Genomic DNA, 20,768 nt, shown 5'->3' on the forward strand with positions numbered 1-20,768 from the left:
GCCCAGAGAATAGTGGGTGCGTTAAGGCCAGAAGACTAAATACCATATTCAACTAGAACTTTCAAAGTACAAGTGAAACAAAGGCAGGAGATACTCCCTGGTGCTATGATTTGATTTCCTACTGCTTTTCTCCTTTTGTGCTTTCAAAACCTGCCCTATAGGGTATCTTAGTCTTCTAGAACAGGGGTGAGGAGATCAGAGGTCAGGAGGTATGTTTTTCTGGAAATTAAACAGCATTGGATCCAAGTTAGGAATGTAACTGATAGCATTTGTATCCTTTGCTGAGACAACGAAAACCTATTGCTTAGTCCCATAGAAATGCTCTGCTAATGATTAGTGATTAGTGTTGAATCACTAATCAAGTAGACTTCACTTTTGATCAAGAAAAGCTGCAAAAAGTTCCAGGTAGTAAAATGGAGATAATGGAGAATATATCAGCCATCATAGTACCATTATCCTAATATCTTTTTCTGTTTAATTAACAGCTCCCTAAAATAAATGAAGATTGATTCATCTACTTCAGAGGGGGGGTATGTAAGTTGCTGCACCAATGTACCTTATGATTTACCATTTAAGTAAAGTACTGTTACCTTTGAAAGAGAAAAATCTAGCCAGAGTGTCATCTTTTGATGAAATTATTATTCTATAAACTTTAAAAAAAAATAAAAATACGAAATTTCTGGTGGATATTATTTAGCTCAGTTGTGTCCTTACAGCCAACAGCTTTTTAGAGTTTCAGACAATGAGAATTTTCTCAGCTGTCTGTTACAGATTCTGGGAACTTAATTTGAACCACTCTGCAAACAGAGCATGTGCTCTTCCATGGAACTGATTTACAGAAGCTGGAAGTGAGCAGCTTCTGATTCGCCAACAAGAAGCCAAATGGAATTATCAGCCCTATTTGAGAAGTTCAATCCCTTGCTGCTATGGAGTTCTCACCTGAAATGTGTCCCCTTTTCCCCTCCAGGATCAGTTTGTACTTTGATGATCTATAGTTCTCTCCTATACCAAAGGTGGAAAACTGGTGTTCCTTGGTCTGATTAAAAACAACCTCTGAGGGCTTAGCAAAGGCTATTGACAGAAATTATCTCTCTTCTCCTGCAATTGCTTGCTGGGTAGGGAACAAATTATGGCCCTTGTCCACCACCAACTTTGATTCTATTAGATATGCAACCACCAGCAGATTGTGGCCTTTCCTGATGAAAGGTCCCCCACATTGGCCCTAGCTAGAGGATGCCTCCTCTATAAACTTAAATGGTGGCAGGATTGAGACTTAACTAGAAGAATTAAAGCAAATCTAATCCAATTTTGGGAAAGAGCTAACAGCAATTCTTTTATCTGTTCAGTAGGTGGTGTAGTGTACACAGAATTCATTGATTTCCTCATTCCTTAGGAAATAAGTTTCTTTGTGCATAAGGAATTCTTTTACAAATGCCTTGCAATTTAAAATTGATTTATTGGAGTTATAATAAAAATAAGAGGGGTTTATACTTATAGTCTGTTTTCACATACTGTGCAAACACCATTTATTTGCTATTAATATCAATCAAGCATACACAATTTTTGCCCCACCATGGCAAATGCAATTCATCACTCGTATATTGCAGCCTTCTCAGTAAACCTATTAGCTTACTTGCCTTCTGGGAAAGTGCAAAAAATAGGATTTAGTTTGGGGCCTGACTGCCCACAGTACATGTTGATTAACTCAGAAGTCACAGAGACTGAAATTAGATGACAACAACCTGGCAGGGGTAGCTGGAAAAAGAAGTGAGTGTGGATAGTGAGAAATTATCATTTGAAAATGGCCACCATTCTGTGCCAATTTTCTAACTTTCAACTGTGAATCCAATGTAGCAATATAAATCTCCTTTGGTTTTTGTCACACTTTGAAAGTGACTCATTTTGAGAAATAACGAAGTAAAACAGCTACACGGCATTTTATGCATTTATTTTTAAAATCAAATTTACGGACCTGCCCAACTCAATCAACTCTGGGTGGCTTGAGATAAAAGCGATCAGTCAAAAGTCCCCAGTAAGATGGTATGACCTAATAAACAACAGAAAAGGACAAGGCCTGATAGTGTAAGACATCCAAGGGAAACCATTTATCCCAGGTCTGGGAGAAAGAGCCAGGTCTTCAAGACTCGCTCAAAGGACAGCAGAGTCAGGGCAATGCAAACCTTGGAGAAGAGACCATTCCAGACGGCAGGTATCACAACACAGAAGGCAGGCTTCCTTCTCTGTCCCATTAGAGGACATTGTTTCAAGGATGGGACCTGGAGCTTGCCTAGCTTGCTGGGTCCAGGACAAAGCCCTGGAGTATCCCACTGCCTCTCTCCCTCCATGTAGACATAAATCTATTAAGGACCTCATGCATGGTATAGGAGTTCAACCAAATGCAAATCCATCTGGAATTGGAACCATTCAATATTCACTGTTCCATTTTATCAAGAGGGAGGCTATGGTCAACTTAAATGCCTTACTGAAGGCTAAGTACACTACATCCACAGCATTCCCTTGGCCTGCTAATCATTTGTGTGTGTGTGACTTCAAGTCAGTGTTCTCCTGGTGACTGCCTGGACAAGTCCCTGTAGTTTTCTTGGCAAGGTTTTTCAGAAGTGGCTTGCCATTGCCTCCTTCCTAGGGCTGAGAGAGAGTGACTGGCCCAAAGTCACCCAACTGGCTTTGTGCCTAAGGTGGGATTAGAACTTAGGGTCCCCTGGTCTCTAGCCAGATGCCTTAACCACTACACCAACCTGGTTCTCTATCTAGTCACTAGATTTATTTATATATTTATTTATTTATAAATCTAGTCACTTTATTTAATTCATTAAATTTTGAGGCCACCCGATCCCTTAAAGTCTCTGGGCAGCTTACAATTGAAACTCCAACATATACAGGAAAACAAACCAACCCCAAACTGACTGGAACACGATGCTCTACCAATAAAAAACCAAAGCCACAGGGACTCTGCACCCATCCTATCTCAAGGCCTGGGAGAACAACCAAGTTTTTAATGACTTTCTGAATGTCATTTGGGTGGGAGGTGTGCAAATTTCTGGGAGAGTGTCATTCCAGAAAGCAGTGCCGTGAGAATGCACACGTCCTGGTCCTGCAAGGTGGCATGGTTTAATCGACGGGACCCAGAGCAGACCCACCCCACCTGACCTCACCAGACAGGAAGAAATAACTGGAGCCCCATACCATGAAGGGCTTTATAGATAATAACCAGCACCTTGAATTGCACCAGAAGCTAACTGGTAACCAGTGCAGCTTCACAAAGCAGTGGGGACATGTGAGTCTATCACTTTATCAAAAGAAAGCAGTAAGATTTGTCTAGCACAATCTGTTTTGAACAAATCCATGCTGGCTTCTAGTAATCATCTGTTCTTTTCTAAATGCTTGCAAACTCATTGCTTGACTGTCTTTTCTAGGATTTTCCCAGGTGCTGATAGCAAACTGATTGGTCTGTAGTTTCTTTTTTTTAAAAAAAATGGGAAATCTTTTAAATTGGGCAGCCAATACATTTAAATAAATATTAATAAATACTAATAATTGGCTCTCCTCCAATCTTCTGGCACTTCCCATGTCATGAAATCCATCTGATCCCAAAGACTTGAATTCAATTGATATTTTGTTGTTGTTCAGTCGTTAAGTCATGTCCGACTCTTCGTGACCCCATGAACCATATCACGCCAGGCCTTCCTGTCCTTCACTGCCTCCCTGAGTTTGCTCAGTTTCATGCTCATTGCTTCAGTGATGCTATCTAACTATCTCATCCTCTTCTGTCCTCTTCTCCTTTTGCCTTCAATCTTTCCCAGCATCAGGGTCTTTTCCAAAGAGTCCTCTCTTCACATTAGGTGTACCAAAGTATCTGAGCTTGAGCTTCATTATCAATCCTTCCAATGAGCAATCAGGGTTGATTTCCTTTAAGATTGACTGGTTTGACCTCCTAGCAGTCCAGGGGACTCTTAAGAGTCTTCTCCAGCACCACAGTTCAAAGGCATCAATTCTTCGGCGCTCAGCCTTCTTTATGGTCCAGCTCTCACAGCCATACATTACTACTGGAAAAACCATAGCTTTGACTATGCAGATCTTTGCTGGCAAGGTGATGTCTGCTTTTTAATATGCTATCTAGGTTTGCCATAGCTTTCCTCCCAAGGAGCAAGCGTCTCTTAATTTCATGGCTGCAGTCTCCATCTGCAATGATCTTGGAGTCCAAATAAATGAAGTCTGTTACTGCTTCCATTTCTACCCCTTCTATTTGCCAGGAACTGATGGATCCAGATGCCATGATCTTAGTTTTTTTAATGTTGAGTTTCAAGCCAGCTTTTGCACTCTCCTCTTTCACCCTCATCAAGAGGCTCTTTAGTTCTTCTTCACTTTCTGCCATTAGGGTGGTATCGTCCGCATATCTGAGGTTGTTGATGATTCTCCCTGCAATCTTAATTCTGGCTTGTGATTCTTCCAGCCTGGCATTTCTCATGATGTACTCTGCATATGGGTTAAATAAGCAGGGTGACAGTATACAGCCTTGTCGTTCTCCTTTTCCTATTTTGAACCAATCGGTTGTTCCATGACCGGTTCTAACTGTTGCTTCTTGGCCCGCATACAGATTTCTCAGGAGACAAGTAAGATGGTCTGGTACCCCCATCTCTTTAAGAATTTGCCACAGTTTGTTGTGATCCACACAATCAAAGGCTTTTGCATAGTCAGTGAAGCAGAAGTAGATTTTTTCTGGAACTCTCATGCTTTCTCCATGATCTAGCGAATGTTGGCAATTTGATCTCTAGTTCCTCTGCCTCTTCGAAACCCAGCTTATACATCCGGTAGTTCTCAGTTCATGTATTGCTGAAGCCTAGCTTGTAGGATTTTGAGCATAACCTTGCTAGCATGTGAAATGAGTGCAATTGTACAATACTTTGAGCATTCTTTGGCATTGTCCTTCTTTGGAATTGGAACGTAAACTGACCGTTTCCAATCCCATGGCCACTGTTGCATTTTCCAAACTTGCTGGCATATTGAGTGCAGCACTTTAACAGCATCATCTTTTAGTATTTTAAATAACTCAGCTGGAATACTGTCATCTCCGCTAGCTTTGTTGTTAGTAATGCTTCCTAAGGCCCACTTGACTTCACTCTCTAGGATGTCTGGCTCAAGGTCAGTGACCGCACCAGCATGGACATCAGGGACATTAAGATCTTTCTCGTATAGTTCTTCTGTGTATCCTTGCCACCTCTTCTTAATCTCTTCTGCTTCTGTTAGGTCCCTGCCTTTTTTGTCCTTTATCATGCCCATCTTTGCACTAACGTTCCTTTGATATCTCCAATTTTCTTGAAGAGATCTCTAGTCTTCCCCATTCTATTGTTTTCCTCGATTTCTTTGCATTGTTCATTTAAGAAGGCCTTCTTATCTCTCCTTGCTATTCTCTGGAAATCTGCATTCAGTTGCTGATATCTTTCCCTTTCACCCTTGCTTTTCGCATTCCTTCTTTCCACAGCTATTTGTAAAGCCTCATCAGACAGCCATTTTGCTTTCTTGCATTTCTTTTTCTTTGGGATGGTTTTAGTTGCTGCCTCCTGTACAATGTTACGGACCTCTGTCTATAGTAGAGTCATCTCTTGTGTTGTTGGAAAAGAGTGTTTGCTATGACCAGCTTATTCTCTTGACAGAACTTTATTAGCCTTTGCCCTGCTTCATTTTGTACTCCAAAACCAAACTCCTTGACTTCCTACTTTAGCATTCCAATCCCCTATGATGAAAAGAACATCTTTTTTTGGTGCTAGTTCTAGAAGGTGTTGTAGGTCTTCATAGAACCGGTCAACTTCAGCTTCTTTGGCATCAGTGGTTGGGGCATAGACTTGGATTACTGTGATGCTGAATGGTTTGCCTTGGATTCGCACTGAGATCATTCTGTTGTTTTTGAGGTTGTACCCCATTACTGCCTTTCCCACTCTCTTATTGACTATGAGGGCTACTCCATTTCCTCTAAGGGTTTCTTGCCCACAGTAGTAGATATAATGGTCACCTGAATTAAATTCACCCATTCCCGTCCATTTCAATTCGCTGATTCCCAAGATGTAGATGTTCAATCTTGTCATCTCATGTTTGACCACATCCAGCTTGCCTTGGTTCATAGATCTTACATTCCAGGTACCTATACAATAGTGTTCTTTACAGCATCAGACCTTCTTTTCGCTTCCAGATACATCCACAGCTGAACATCCTTTCAGCTTTGGCCCAGCCGCTTCAGTCTTTCTGGAACTACCTGGAATTGCCCTCCGCTCTTCCCCAGTAGCATATAGGACACCTTCCGATCGGAGGGGCTCATCTTCCGGCGTCATATCTTTTAGCCTTTTGACATTGTCCATGGGGTTTTCTTGGCAAGGATACTGGAGTGGGTTGCCATTTCCTTCTCCAGTGGACCACTGGGGTGAAGGGGTCAATTGATATAGTCTGTCCAACTGGCGCTGTGTCACCAATTCCTTACTATTCCTCACCAATTCCTTGCCTAGATATATACATTTTTTTGTTTATTCCAGAAAAAAAAAATTAAGTCCTTAAACTTGTATTTAAAACTTCTTTCATTAAGGATTGAAGGAAACTCACCTGATGCTGTAAAACATGTCAATCCAAAGGTTCGTAATAGCTGAAAAGCAATTAACAAGCAATTTCCGAAAGTGATTAGAAAAGGAAGTATGCAAAACCTGTGTCCTTTTAAAGGTGCTGAGTGCAGTTTGAGCAAAATGGCCATTCCCCCATCTCCCAGAGATCTAAACCTGCCAGAGAGCACTGTCTTGTGATCTTCTCGTGAGGAGCAACTGTTTGGAGCACTTGTGGGCAATCTCAAATCCTCTCCTTGTCCAGAGAGGAATTACGAAGAGCTCGTCTACTCACTGGCTCTTCATTCTATTGCAGTTGTCAGATCCGCTTTTTGTGGAGCCATCTTCAGTTTGCCACTTCTTCCTCAGAAGTACTTTATTTTAACATTGGACATATTGAAGGATACGTTAATTTTAAGAGTGTCTGCCTCTGTAGATAGACTGTGTTTAAAAGATGTTTTAGGAACATGTATTACCTGACATGATTGATACTGATTTGAAAGTGGATTTTAAAATGACAGGCTACAAGAATGACATGGAAAAGATGTTACACTAGACATACAAAAGAAACCAGCTGATATGTTAATAATTGAAAGGGATAAAGAAATAACAAACCAAGAGAGTGACCTGGATAATTTTCCTATATTGGATTTACAAAAGAGTCTTGTTAAAGCTTTGAACAATTTTGTGAGAAGGGACAAAGACAAAATGAAAAGAAATCAAGTTCTAGGACAGTATTTGAAGGGACTATACTGTGTGCACAATTATTAGGCAAGTTGTATTTTTGAGGATGAATTTCATTATTGAACAACCACAGTGCTCTCGGTCAATCCAAAATGTTAATAAACCTCAAACCTGAATATTTAAGAAAGTAAAAGTGAGGTTCTGGCTTTCTTAGGAGCATATCTATGTGTGCACAATTATTGGGCAACTATTAGTGTGCAGAATTATTATGCAACTAAATGAAAAACGAAAATTCACCCATCTCACTCCTTTATTTTCATCTGTTAAAGTGAGAATAATAAACAAACAACTCAAAATTTACAAATAAACATTTCTGACATTTCAGACAAAAAATCAGTGAACAATATAGCAACCCTTCTTTCCAATAAGAGTTATAAGCCTTCCATTCGTGGAGTCTGTCAGTTTTTTGATCTGTTGATGATCAACTTTTTGTGCAGCAGCAACCACAGCCTACCAGACACTGTTCAGAGAGGTGTACTGTTTTCCTTCACCATAAATCTCCCACTTGAGAAGGGCCCACAAGTTCTTAATAGGTTTAGGTCAGGTGAGGAAGGGGGCCATGTCATTATTCTTTCATCTTTGAGGCCTTTACTGGCTAGCCGCGCAGCGGAGTACTTCAATGGATGCGATGGAGCATTGTCCTACATAACCATACATTGAAAGATGCAGACTTTTTCCTGTACCACTGCTTGAAGAAAGTGTCTTCTAAAAACTGTCAGTAGGTTTGGGAGTTGATTTTGAGTCCAACCCAAAAACTAGCTCATCTGTAATAATACCAGCCCATACCAGTACCCCACCTCCACCTTGCTGGAGTCTGAGTCGAAGTGGAGTTCTGTGCCTGTTACTGATCCAGCCACGGGCCCATCTATCTGGTCTGTCAAGAGTCACTCTCATCTCATCAGTCCATAAAACCTTTGAAAAATCTGTCTTCAGATATTTTTTGGCCCAGTCTTGCCATTTCAACTTTTGTCTTGTTCAGTGGTGGTCGAGTTTCAGCCTTCCTTACCTTGGCCATGTCTCTGAGCACTGAACACCTTATACTTTGGGCACTCCAGGTAGGTTGCAGTTCTGGAATATGACAGCACTGGAGGATAATGGGTTCCTGGTAGCTTCACGTTTGATTCTTCTCAAATCTTTGGCAGTTGATTTGCATCTTTTTTTCTCAACAAGTTTCTTGCGACCCTGTTGACTATTTGCAACAAAACGTTTGATGGTTCTGTGGTCATGCCCCAATATCTTAGCAATTTCAAGACTGCTGCATCCCTCTGAAAGACTTTTTACAATTTCTGACTTTTCAGAGTCAGTTAAATCTCTTTTTTGGCCCATTTTGCCTGAGGAAAAGAAGCTGCCTAATAATTATGCACACCTTGATATAGGGTGTTGATCTCCTTAGGCCACGCCCTCCCTCATTACACAAATACACATCACCTGATATCCTTATATCCAATAAGCATTCAGGTTTATACAGCTTGGAGGTAGAAAATATGCATAAAAATGATTATATGGTCAAAATACTCACTTGCCTAATAATTGTGCACACAGTGTAAAGATCAAGATTGTTAAAAGTAAAAGGAAGGAATATAAAGTTGGTTTATTTGATCAAGGCTAAAATAGATATATTGTTATCTCTAGTAACCCTTAATGGACTTTTGCTGACATCGGGACTGATATGACAAGGTTTTATGGATTTGTTTACAGATAAGAGATGGGATTTGGGAAGAAGAGATCATTTGTTTTATTTTAAGAGAAGGTGATAAGTTACTAAAATTGTTTAGACTTGTGATAAAGGGAAGTCACTTCTTTATATATTTCTTTTCTTTTTCTTTACTATATTATTTTTTCTTTTCTATTTCTATTTCTCTTTTTTCTTTTCTGCACCTTTTTTTTATTCTTTTATTTTAAGTTTGTATTAGTTTTTATTATTGTAAATTGTAGTTTTTAATAAAATTACTATTAAAAAAAGACATTTCCAGGTTCCACTTCACACACTAGAAGCAGACTGAGTACTCTCTGTGCATCCTTGATATTTAACATACTTCCATCATGATTTAACACAGTTGATACAACTCTTGTAGTACCTCTTTCACTTCCTTTCTTCTTTCTTTCCATTTCTATTATATAAATCAAGGCATTTTAAGTGCATGTACAATCATGGATTTTTAGACTGTGGATCTAAATTTCATAATCACTTTCTGCAGATTTTTGAAAAGATATAAAATCCAGCTTTATTAAGCTCTGAACATGACCTCTAACAATTCCCACATAATATTTAGTACTGACCTACTAAAGATGTGAAAAGAAGCACACGCCTTGTGCTGACAGCTCTCACATTCAGATGGAGAAGAAACCACTAACGGCCCATGCAGGTAAATAGGTAAATTAGAGTAGTTGCTGCTGCTTCTTGAATAAAATCAAGTGTGGTTCTTTTTTATAATTTTTAATTATGTATTTATGGTTTTAATTTGATGTAAACCGCCCAGAGTCCCCCATTGCGGGGAGATGGGCAGGGACAAGTCTACTAAATAAATAAATAAAAATCACACTTTCTTTCACAGCAGAGATGAATTAGGGATTGGGGGAGCAATACAACTATCAGAGTGGAAGTTGGGTACAGACGCTACAGGTAACATCCCTCCGATGTATCTTCATCTGTGGGAAAACATTACTGGATCTCTGGATGGGTTTCTTCTGCGGCATGCAAATCAGAATGCATATAATGCATGTAATCTAAGTCTGGGTAAGGTGGCTTGGTTCGAGGAGGTGATCTGTGCCACAGAAGCAATTCTGTTCTCATTGAGGAGATGGTGTGATTCTCCAGGAAGTGGTTTGTATCATCTCAAGGCCTCCTTCAACACTTCCAGTAGGACGAAGAATAGCTGAAGGAGTTGGACAATTTTTCTGTGCTTCTGCACCATGTTGGCAGAACCCTCTCCTTGGCTACTGGAACTGTCAGATGAAGTCTTAGAGTAAAGCAACACAGTTACATCTCTTCACTTTAGAAGCAGGGAACTGTATTTCATTATGGGAGAGCCTTGAAAAGGTACTTCACGCAAATCTTTGCTTCACCAAAGCAAAACACCCATTTGAAGCTTCCCATAGCCCTAATGGACTCCCCCTCCCCCCTCCCTTCCTCTCTTATATTCAATAAAACATCTTTCTGGCCAGAGGGCTTTATTAGCATTGTACTGTTGTTTGTTATATACTTGGCTTTGATGAAAGATTTTATAGAATCAAGATACTTCAGCCATTTCTATCATGGCTGGAAAAACTTTGCATAATTGCAACATTGTCTTCTATGGAAGAACAAGAATGAAAGGATTTATTGCATGGAACATACTGGTCTATATTTAGTGTTGTTTTTTTTCTTTTGTTTAACCCTGATGCTTATTTGTGCTGTTTTCTATATTGCCTCCTCCTCCATGTGCAAATACAGAATAAAAAACCTGGGAATGCTCACTTCTGTTCATTATGTAACTTAGAAGAGACGATGCGTCAGTGCATAAGTGACCATCAGCTGGATACTCTGTTCGGCACAGGTGAGGACTCCTATGTGAAAACATTCCCTGTTCTGCACTGTTAGATGCATTTTAAGATTTTGTTACTGGCACATGATGGGCTGCTTTTTATCAAAATAGTGGAGCAGTATAAAAGAGGAGGTAATTTATTGATGGGATACAGTGTAACACATTGTAGGAAAGCATTGATTAGATGGCTGCCTGGAAAAAAAAATCATGGATCTGGAATCTCTAATGCAGCAATAAATGTCAGATAAATAATAAATGTCAGATAGATATGATTGATATTCTGTAATGGAGTGATATTTTTTTCTCACACGCACACACTCTCATACATCACTTGTCTATCTTTTTTCATTTTTACTCCATCTGCTCTGGCCCCATGGTATGCATATTTTCATCGTGTCATCATTTATTTGTTTGCCAATCTTATTTGCAGTGTTATAATGGAGGAAAGCACCTCTAGGCTTTTGCAGTAGAGTGCTTACCCCTCATTCCCAAGAGAACAAAAATCATACCCAGCAATTAACAGGCAAGAAATGGACTCCCAGATGTCTTAACTCCTGCATCAGCCTAAGCTTCATGAACCTCTCTTAAAAGAACAATCACCACCTAACTTTATGACAACTCAAAATCTCTGCCATGGGAATGCTCCCCTTAGAAAATTAATCCCTCCTTTGCTTGGTTTGTGCTAGACTTTTCTGAAATATGCCACTAAAAACAACAATAACAAAAGTGTGGCTTCCTCCACACACACTCATTGCACACATAGTGAGTCCAGGCCTTCCTATCCCCAGATACGGCTCTTTGAAGGGGAGAGCTGTATTTTTCTCCCTCGGCACCAGTTATACTGGAGCAAAACTGGACATCTCTGTGCAGTGCTCATGTTTGTTTTCTGTTGACTTTTCTTCAGATTGATCCCAGTTCCTGAGAGCAAGCCAGTTTTTGATTAGTGTCCATTGCAATCGAACTATATTAGGTTAGGAAAGATTAAAGGGAACCTGATCAGTGAACCAGATGTTCAACTTTCTAGACAGTTCACATTATCTCTCTCTATCTCTGGCTTGATTCTTCCCTGCTCATATAAGTGACACACAGCTAATTCTTACTTCATCTCATTCATCGTTAAAAGAAAATTGAAATACATTATGTAAAATGAATGAAAGCAAGCAAGAATGAAAAAAGGAACAGCTTCCCCGTGCATTGGTTTATTGAGCCTTAAGAACTGAACATTGGAAGTTCCTGGCATGTTCAAGCACTGAATGTTAGACCTCCCCTGAGTTGTATGCTATTAATGTAGTTTAGAAATGCAAAAGAAAGGGTGCTTTTCAATCTGAATGGATATTTTTTAGTCAAGGTAAGGACTGCATTTTAAATTCCCAAGCCAGATGATTACAAAAGAAATTGTAATGCATTTCTATGCAATTTAGAAGGAGGGTGTGCAGTATTTCTGAAGTAATACTGAAAATGGTGTAAGTTCCTCCCTCCCTTTTTAATAAACTATCATTCTGTACATCTAATATCAGCTGGAAACCCAACAATTTAGCCAATCAAACCTTTCCCTGCTTGATGGTAACTGGTGATGAAAGGTTAATTTCTTAGGTGCCTTAGCCTGCTATTTCAGGCACGGGAAGGGCTACTTTGTTAAATGGTACAATCCTGAGTAAAATGTTTCTTTGACCCTGCTAATAGAGAAATACTTCTCTTTTTCAGATCTAGCTGGAAACGTGCAGGAGGTAGCAAAATCATGCTTTTTAAATGGTCCAGCTGAGCCACTATTCTCTTAATACAATACTTTTTTTGGTCACTGTGTCCTTAACTGCAACAGCTCAATTTGTTCTTGTTAGTCTTATAGCTCTAGTATTTTATCTTTAGGGTCAAGTCTCCTAAAAGGAGAACATTACTGGTAACCAACTAGCCCTGCTTCTTCCTGTCTTTGCAGAAAATAAGTGTTTAAAGATTTTTCTGATAAATTTTGCTTATGATGTGGATGTTATTAATCATTGCCATTACTCTCAGACTCACCATCAAGAGGTTTTGCATAATCCTTTGGAACCAAAGCCACCATATAGGACCTAGCACCCATGGAGGCCTTCCTTAATGGCCACTAGTTTTCCTCCTCTACCTGACATTTTTCAGTCCTTGAGGTAGCAAGCATTTGACAACAAGATACTCATCCTAGTCAATAAGTCCCAGGTGACACTGTGTTACAGCCAACCATATTTTGACAGTCCACCTCCCTTTTACTTTTACAGAACAAACTTTGCAGAGCCCAGTCAACAAACTTCTCCTAGAGTTTTATTTCTCCTAATAGCATTTTAAAAAGTCTATTGTGATCTAATCTTGGCTGAGAAGACCCATTGTTTCTCAGCCCATTTATTACTATATGGGTGAGGAAGATCTTACTTGAATCCTGAGGGAAGTTATGTGAAAGAGTAAAGCAGGAGTGGCAGAGGTGATGTCAGAAGAGCATCTCTGCTTTATAATCATTCCTTCATATGACTTTGCTTTCCTGGGCTCTAAACTAACCATTTGCCCAGTTCAACCAATTTAGGCACATGGTAGACTTGGTTAAATTGAAACAAACCACAAATTAAATTAAGGACTAGGTTGAGATGACAAGGTAAACCAAACCACAACATAGGTTAGCCTACTATGTAAATCCAGGCAGCAAATCCATCAGGAAGCACTAATCTTGCAGTCTTTTGAACTTTACCAATTGAACTGCAGGCAAAAGGACTTAGACCAGTAATTTAGTATCCAAAGCATTGCTTGTTCAATAGCTCTGGTCAAAATTCCACCTGTCACATACTAATCTGTAGCTCAAATGTAGTCTGCTTCCAAATTAAACATCAACAAATCAAATCAATTTTTATTACTGTCATAGATCAATAAAATGTCAACAAATTCCATAATTATATAGTCCAAGGACTCACCTTCCTCTCTCTCTCTCTCTCTCTCTCTCTCTCTCTCTCTCTCTCTCTCTCTCTTTCTTTCAATATAATCACTTTTAGGGTGGTAAATGCTTTGAAAGAGTTTCTTCATTTGATGAAGCTTTAGTTAAACCACCCCATCAAAGCAGATTCATGAACTGAATAGGAAACCTGCTTCAAAGCTCCTTTTGAGGTGGCAAAGCTAACACTGGTTTGGGCTTCATTCATTTTCTTACTTCTCAACATCTTTACGGTGGCCAGCCACAAGCCTTCATTTTATGTTCTCCTTTTACATTTCTATACTGATTCTGTCAATATAATTGAAAGTTCAATTCAACTGGGAACATGAGCTCAAAGCTGACCAGTCTGGTACACCTTCTTAAGTCAAATCATTTCTGCATGATTGAGATTAGTCTCAAGTTTCTTAACAAAGAATGAATACCACGTGAATACAGATGATGGCTCATATGTTTACTTCTAAGGAGTGTTAAGACTTTGAATGTGGTTTTTTCTGAGTCAGTTTCTTTCTCTGTGGGATTTGAGTATCCCTTACATGAAGGACAAGTTGATAACTACCTATGCAAACTCTCCTGTTACTCCATTAGACCCAAAGAACAGAGGCAGGAGACTACAACTCCCAAAAGTACAAGTTAATGGTGGCTCTTCTGAGTCCTACCTAGAAGAGACCAAATTCAGTGTACCTTGACCAGCTTAGTAGCTCACTGAAGCCAATGATAAGAGGTCCCTTCAGGAATGGTCAACCTTGACAACCAACTAATCAACCCTCCTGGAACCCCAGAAAACACAGTGATTGCAGGCAACAAAGCTATGCCATATCATGAAGACAAGTCAATAGTCATTTTTCACATTATGCCTGGCACACTAGAAAAACAAGGCATGAGCTTACTTTAATATTTTGAAAGATGCTATTTTTATGTTATTTATTGCATTGGATCACCGCAATTTAATATTGTTTTTTGCATGATATGAAAGCTACTTGCTATCATATCTTTATCCATGATCTCGGCTTTATTTCAGGGGCAATAATTCAAACATTTATTGAAATGAAATACTTGAAGATATTCAGGTGATACTTAGCAGAGTTAATATCCACCAAAGGGCTATCGTCCATGCTATTTTTTAAAATCCTATTCCACTAAAAGATAAAGGTTTGCAAGCATTTTATTGCTTCCTCATTATTAATTTGTGGACAAATTTTTCCTTCAGATCAAATCTTGAATTTCTGAACAGCCTAATTGCTTTTGCATCACAAACTCAAGCTAAATATGGCCTTTCATAGGTGTATGTTATGAGCCATGATGACATCAATGTGATGTTGTGTGTGCCATGACATTATCACACAAATGATGCAGTTGTATCATCTCCATCGCTCATGAAGGGCTGACACATACTTGTATCAGATATCAAGGCAGGCTAGGTCAGGAAATGACTCCACAAGAATATCTGGAACTCTACATTATTGATATATGTTATAATAACAAATTCTTGAAATCCTGAGAGCATTTCTTTTCCCTCTTTATACTCGAGAGTTAAGACAAAGCTAGTATGAATTGCTTTCTTGCGTTTTCTTCCTGTCCTGGACCTAAATCATATATTTTTAATTGCTGTTGCATAGTTTATCCAAGATCATCTCTATGGTTCTCTGTAGTAAGCTGTGTCATTTGCATGACAATATCATGATACACATCATCCTTTTCCTCCCATTACACTTCCCCTCTTATTCCCCTCCTCCTTATACGCCTTCTTCAAATCTTGAAACTCTAATTCAAATCTAATGAAAGCTAGTTTGTAAAGGCCTGGTAAATTCTGTGGAATAGCAACATAAAGTGATTCCTGCTTTATGTGTTATGACTGAAAACAACTGAATTTGAATTTGAGTTTTATTGATTAGTCAGTTGACCTTATCAATACAGCAAATTTACACACACACACACACACACACACATATAAAAATTCCCCTCTCACCCCTATGGGTGGTATGTGTCTTCCTCAGTCTCAGGTCCTCTACCAGAGGCCTGAGAGTTTGAGGGTTCTGCGCAGCAACTTAGCTGTTCCTAGCCCTGCACTCTTCTGGACAGAGAGCTCTGATTTTGTTCCTGGGATCTCTTGGAGCCATTCTTCCAGCTTAGGAGTCACGGCCCCGAGTGCTCCTATATAAACAAAGCATAATCGGAACTATAAAAAGAATACATGAGACACATGTGTATATGTCATCACAGTGCAAGGAGACAGTTATCAGATGAGAGAATCACCTTGACAGTGATACCCCAATTTGTTCTATATAACGAGATCTTAGAGCCCCAGCCTTCAGTATAAATATGGCAGTTCTGTGCACAATATATGCATTGGTGCCCTAGAGAAAATTCGGGTCCCAATGCTCTGTTCTTTCCAGTAATGGGGATAAATATTTTAGCCTGATGGATGTATATAATTGACAATTAAACGGGATATGAGAAATATTTTCAATGTCAGGAGAACTGCATATACAGGTTCTTTCATGAAATGGAATATTATAGAAGCATCCATATTTGGCCATTGAGTCCAACAGCTCAAATCTTGTTCTGGTAAAAGCCCTTCTTAAAGGGGCGGAGTACAATCTGTTGACTTAAAGATGGACACTAATTTGGATTTGATTTAAAGTGCTATAGACTCACCACATAACCAACATTCAGAGGCGCTTGCCAAGCAAGTTTCTCCTTCCCAAGAAGTTCTGGATAAAAAGCACATAAACCGTAATTGTAACTTACAAAGGAATCAGATCACTTTACAAATTTCAAATAATAGAGTTAATAAGGGAAAGTGGAGATCCAGAAACTCAGCTGCTTCTTCCCTCAGCCAACTTCTCCGCTGTGAAAGGCAGCTGGTGGATCTACAGAGAGTTGAGTGGCTTCCTTCTGGAAAGGATTTAAATGTATTTTGCTGACTTTTAATCAGCCCACCATAACAAGTATGTTGTTTAAAATGAAGCCTTTCATGAGTAGGTTTGAGATCTATCCTATTCGAGTGTTCAGCGAGGAGGGAGTCAGACCTCTGATAGTCTGTTCTAGTAAAAAGAGTGTCATTCCTCCCAAGCCTAATTGCAGTGACTTTGAAGCTGTTATTTCCAAGGATGCTATCCCCCCTCCATCCTTGAGAAGTGGTAATCTAAAAAAACAAAACAAAACACTCCATGCCTCCTACTTGTCAGTGCTCAGTAGAGCTTTTGGAGTCAAGCTTGATTAATTCCTTCCACATTTTGCCAGACTCTGAGCAAGTGGGCATTATTAATAGATTAGATGACTTGAAAGATCTGCTAGAAACCACACGTAAGGCAGCAAAACCCTTAATAGATCTTGTTACCCCAAATGCAGATAGAAAACACCCTTTTCGAGACCCCTGATAAAATTTCTCTGCATACAGACACAGTAAGCGATAGCATTATAACAGAGGTGAACAGTCAGCAGGATCTGAATGGCTGCTTAATCACCGTGCTACAACAATCAGAAGAAAGCCCCAGTGCAGGAGCTGATCTGAGTCCTAAGGAGGTCAGTCCCTGTCTGACGACCCCCCTTCTGGGTTCTGGTACTACTCTGACGGGTCAGCCTACAAACTTATTTTTGCCACAGGCTGCTGACCCACAACGTCACTTGGAGTTCAACCGGTAAAAGAGAAGGCAGGCACATAATGAATCAGTGTGTCTTTTTTGACCCGGATGGAATTTTAGACAACATTACCAATGTGGAATGACTGGAAAACACTTGTGCCTCCCCCCAAGTGCACATGAACTCTTTCCTTATTCCTGAAAACGTTAAGCATGTAGATCAATTCCATCTATTGTCATGGAATATTGCTGGATGGAAAGTAAGAGTCTTGGATGGGGACCTGATGGATTTTCTGATAAGTTTTGACCTTAGAGCTCTTCAGGAGACTTGGCTGTCCCCGGAGGAAGATCAGATTCATCTGCCAGGCTTCAGATCATGGTTTACCCCTGCAACTAAATTTAAGACCAAAGGGAGGGCCTCTGGTGGCCTGGCAATTCTAGTCAAGGCAGAGCTGGGATGGCAAGCCCAGGAACTGACCTTCAACGATACTCCATCTTCTCACCTAATTGTTAAATTTTCCTATGATTCTTTCAAATTGGTTTTGTTGAATGCCTATTTTCCACCCTACTCCTCACTGAACAATTGGGCTAATTTGGAAGTGACAATCTTAAAGTTAAAGGAAAAATACCCCAAAGCCATTATAGTCCTGGTAGGTGATTTTAATGCCAGGGTGGGGGCTTCTCTACAAAATTTTGTTTCCTTGGGAGTTATTCCCGAGTACTTCTTCCTATCTGTTCCCCCTTGGCATTCTAGACATCAAAAAAGAAATACTGCAGATGTACAATTGGTTTCTATGATTTATAATTGTAATCTACACATTTTAGGTAGTAGGGATCCTGGTTTTACATATCCTTTTACTTACCATTCAGGCAATTTTAATAGTGTTTTAGATTTTATATGTGTTTCAAGGGACATGTTAGAGATGTTCTCAGATATACAAGTCCTGATGAGAGAAGACAGCGACTACCAATCAATTTCAGTTTCTTTCCAAGGAAGTTCTGACTTCTGGGAAAACTTACCCTGGGACAAGAGGCCTCTTGTAAATTTGGAAGTGAGACAGGATAGAAAACTTAAATGGGCCAAAGTTGATACTGAAGCATTATCCAGCTTTATGGATTCTGCACAGCTCCAAACCTGGAGAAATTTAATTTTGTATTCCTCTTCAGGTGCAGACAATATCTTGGCTTGCTATGACTGAAAGCAACTGGTGCACTGTCTTTCCTAGGAATATTGTATCCATAGCTGTTCACATGACAACCATATTTTTTCTATACAGTATCCTTCTGAGAAATAGGATGTCATCATACGGCATACTCCCAGGTAATTTGTAACTTCAGCCGCTATACGTGTGGGAAGAACTGCTCCAGGCGATTACTGACTCTGAAAGAAAGAAAGGATGGTCTTAGTTATTCCAGTTGCCTAATATCTAGAAAGAAAAAGCAATTGCTGAATACCTGTTAGGGTTTTTGTAGCTACTGGGTTTATTCTAATTCCTGCAATCACCGCTATTCATTGTTTTTATAGATATATTTTTTATTTTAAAAATTTAGATAGATAAAAGATAAACATGAAAATACATATTAAGAAAAGTTATAAAAAGAAAAAAGATAAAAGAAAAAGTGAAGAAAACAATATAGTTAAAGAAAGAAAAAAAGACAAAATAATTAAAGAAGCAACTTCTGATCTTCTTTGCAGCAGTTACAAATAAATTTATTATCCCTCCTCCCTCACTCAGATTACATTACAGAGATCCCTTCTGTCCCATATTCAATTCCTTTTTTCAATCAGCAAATCCACAAATCACCATTTCACTTTTTTCCCATTTCAGCAAAAAGTCTACAAAAGGTTTCCAGACTTTTATAAAAGTACTTATTGTTTTATTCCTGACCAAACAGGTCAGTTTTGCCATTTCTGCTAATTCTGTCATCTTTACAATTCATTCCTCCATTGTGGGTATTTCAGTACAGTATTTCTCCATTGTTGTGCATATAATAATCTTGCTGAAGTACGGCTATACTTTTAGGTATAGATTACTTTAGAGGTTGTTTAAATAGATTAAGGGGGGGGGGAGGTAATGGAGCAGATTAAGAAATTATGCAAATGCCTAAATTGAGGGGTTGTTCATGTGTGTTACTTGCTGTTGAGAAGATCAGCCTTTTACAATGAGATTAAATTGAGAATATTTATTTATTTAATCAATTTATATGGTCACCTAATCTGCATTTGTAACTCTGGGCAGCTAGCATAGGATTAAAAACCACAAAGGCCTTCCTGGCCACAGCTGCCACCTGCTCATCAAGCAGGAGCTGTGAGTCCAGGAGTAACCCCAGATTGGGCACCATCCTTGATGGGGAAGTACCACCTCATCCATGGTTAAAGATAGAATATTCCCAGATCTAGGTGGCCTACAGCCACAACTCTTAGTAGGACTGAGTTGGAGACAGTCCCCCCCCCCCATAGTACCCATAGAATCAAGCAGCTCAGGCAGAGAAGTTGTTACAGCAGGGATGCTGACACAGTAGCTACAACCCCATCTGATCCTTGGAGCCCAACTTTACAACAAGTTCTCACATCGCTATTTGTTTTAAACACAAATTAGTTTGCAACACTGGAGTGGGAAACGGGGAAAAGGAAACAAGAATTTCCTATTATAAAGTAAATTCTTCATAGGCCATCATGATTTTGGGCTCCATGATGAAAAGCAGGTTAAATTAAATTGACCTGGCATCTCCCATTTTGTTTTTTGGGGGGTATCTTAAAAATTGGGAGCAGAATCACCCCAGTGGCAGCAACCTGATATTCAAATCTAAAAAAACTTTGGCCTGTTCAGTTTATGCACAAGACTCTGCCTTCATTTTAAATGGCTTTCACTGTATCCTGGGACAGGCTTTGCCCAGTACAATAATCTCAGAGTTCCTGAAATTCAACACTGACAATGTTTTAATAAGCTGCTGCTTCTAGTAGTGATGCCAGTTACCAGAAGAGATTCCTTCCCCTTCTAGTAATAATTGCATTACATGAAATGTGATAAAATAATTCAAATCATGTTCTTCTCTAGAAATACAGAAAGCATGCTCCTGTGTGTTATAATAACAAAACCTATAGCAGCAAGCTGTACTTTGTAGCTTGGAGAGGATTGTGTTATAAGGGATATCAGCAATCACCTTATATTAATAATTTGTGCACAGCCAGACACTGTTTGTTCAGTTTTTTAACAATCTGCTTCTTTATGTGAATGGCTGATATCTCCTGGGAAGCTGTGTTACTTTGTCACATTTGCAGTGATCAGATGTGAGCTGAACAGCTGATTTTGGAGAAGTACCTGAAAGATTGCTGAACTGAACAAAGTACAAAGCGTCTTCTTCTCTTGCT

The 20,768-nt window shown here is 39.4% G+C and overlaps 1 protein-coding gene across 1 annotated transcript in view; it reads left to right on the top strand.

The window, feature by feature from the left end:
* The first annotated feature begins 18 nt into the window (after positions 1-18).
* The window catches only part of MC4R (melanocortin 4 receptor), a 71,964-nt gene continuing 51,214 nt past the window's right edge, over positions 19-20,768 (top strand). Inside the window, exon 1 of the mRNA XM_088130793.1 lies at positions 19-10,882. The gene's annotated coding sequence lies outside the window, so the exon portion shown is untranslated. The remainder of the gene's footprint in view (positions 10,883-20,768) is intronic.

This window comes from Python bivittatus, unplaced genomic scaffold (assembly GCF_059951505.1).
Source record: "Python bivittatus isolate LINGU-HERP-01145 unplaced genomic scaffold, Pbiv_v1 ctg000840_np1212, whole genome shotgun sequence".
Lineage (NCBI taxonomy): Eukaryota > Metazoa > Chordata > Lepidosauria > Squamata > Pythonidae > Python > Python bivittatus.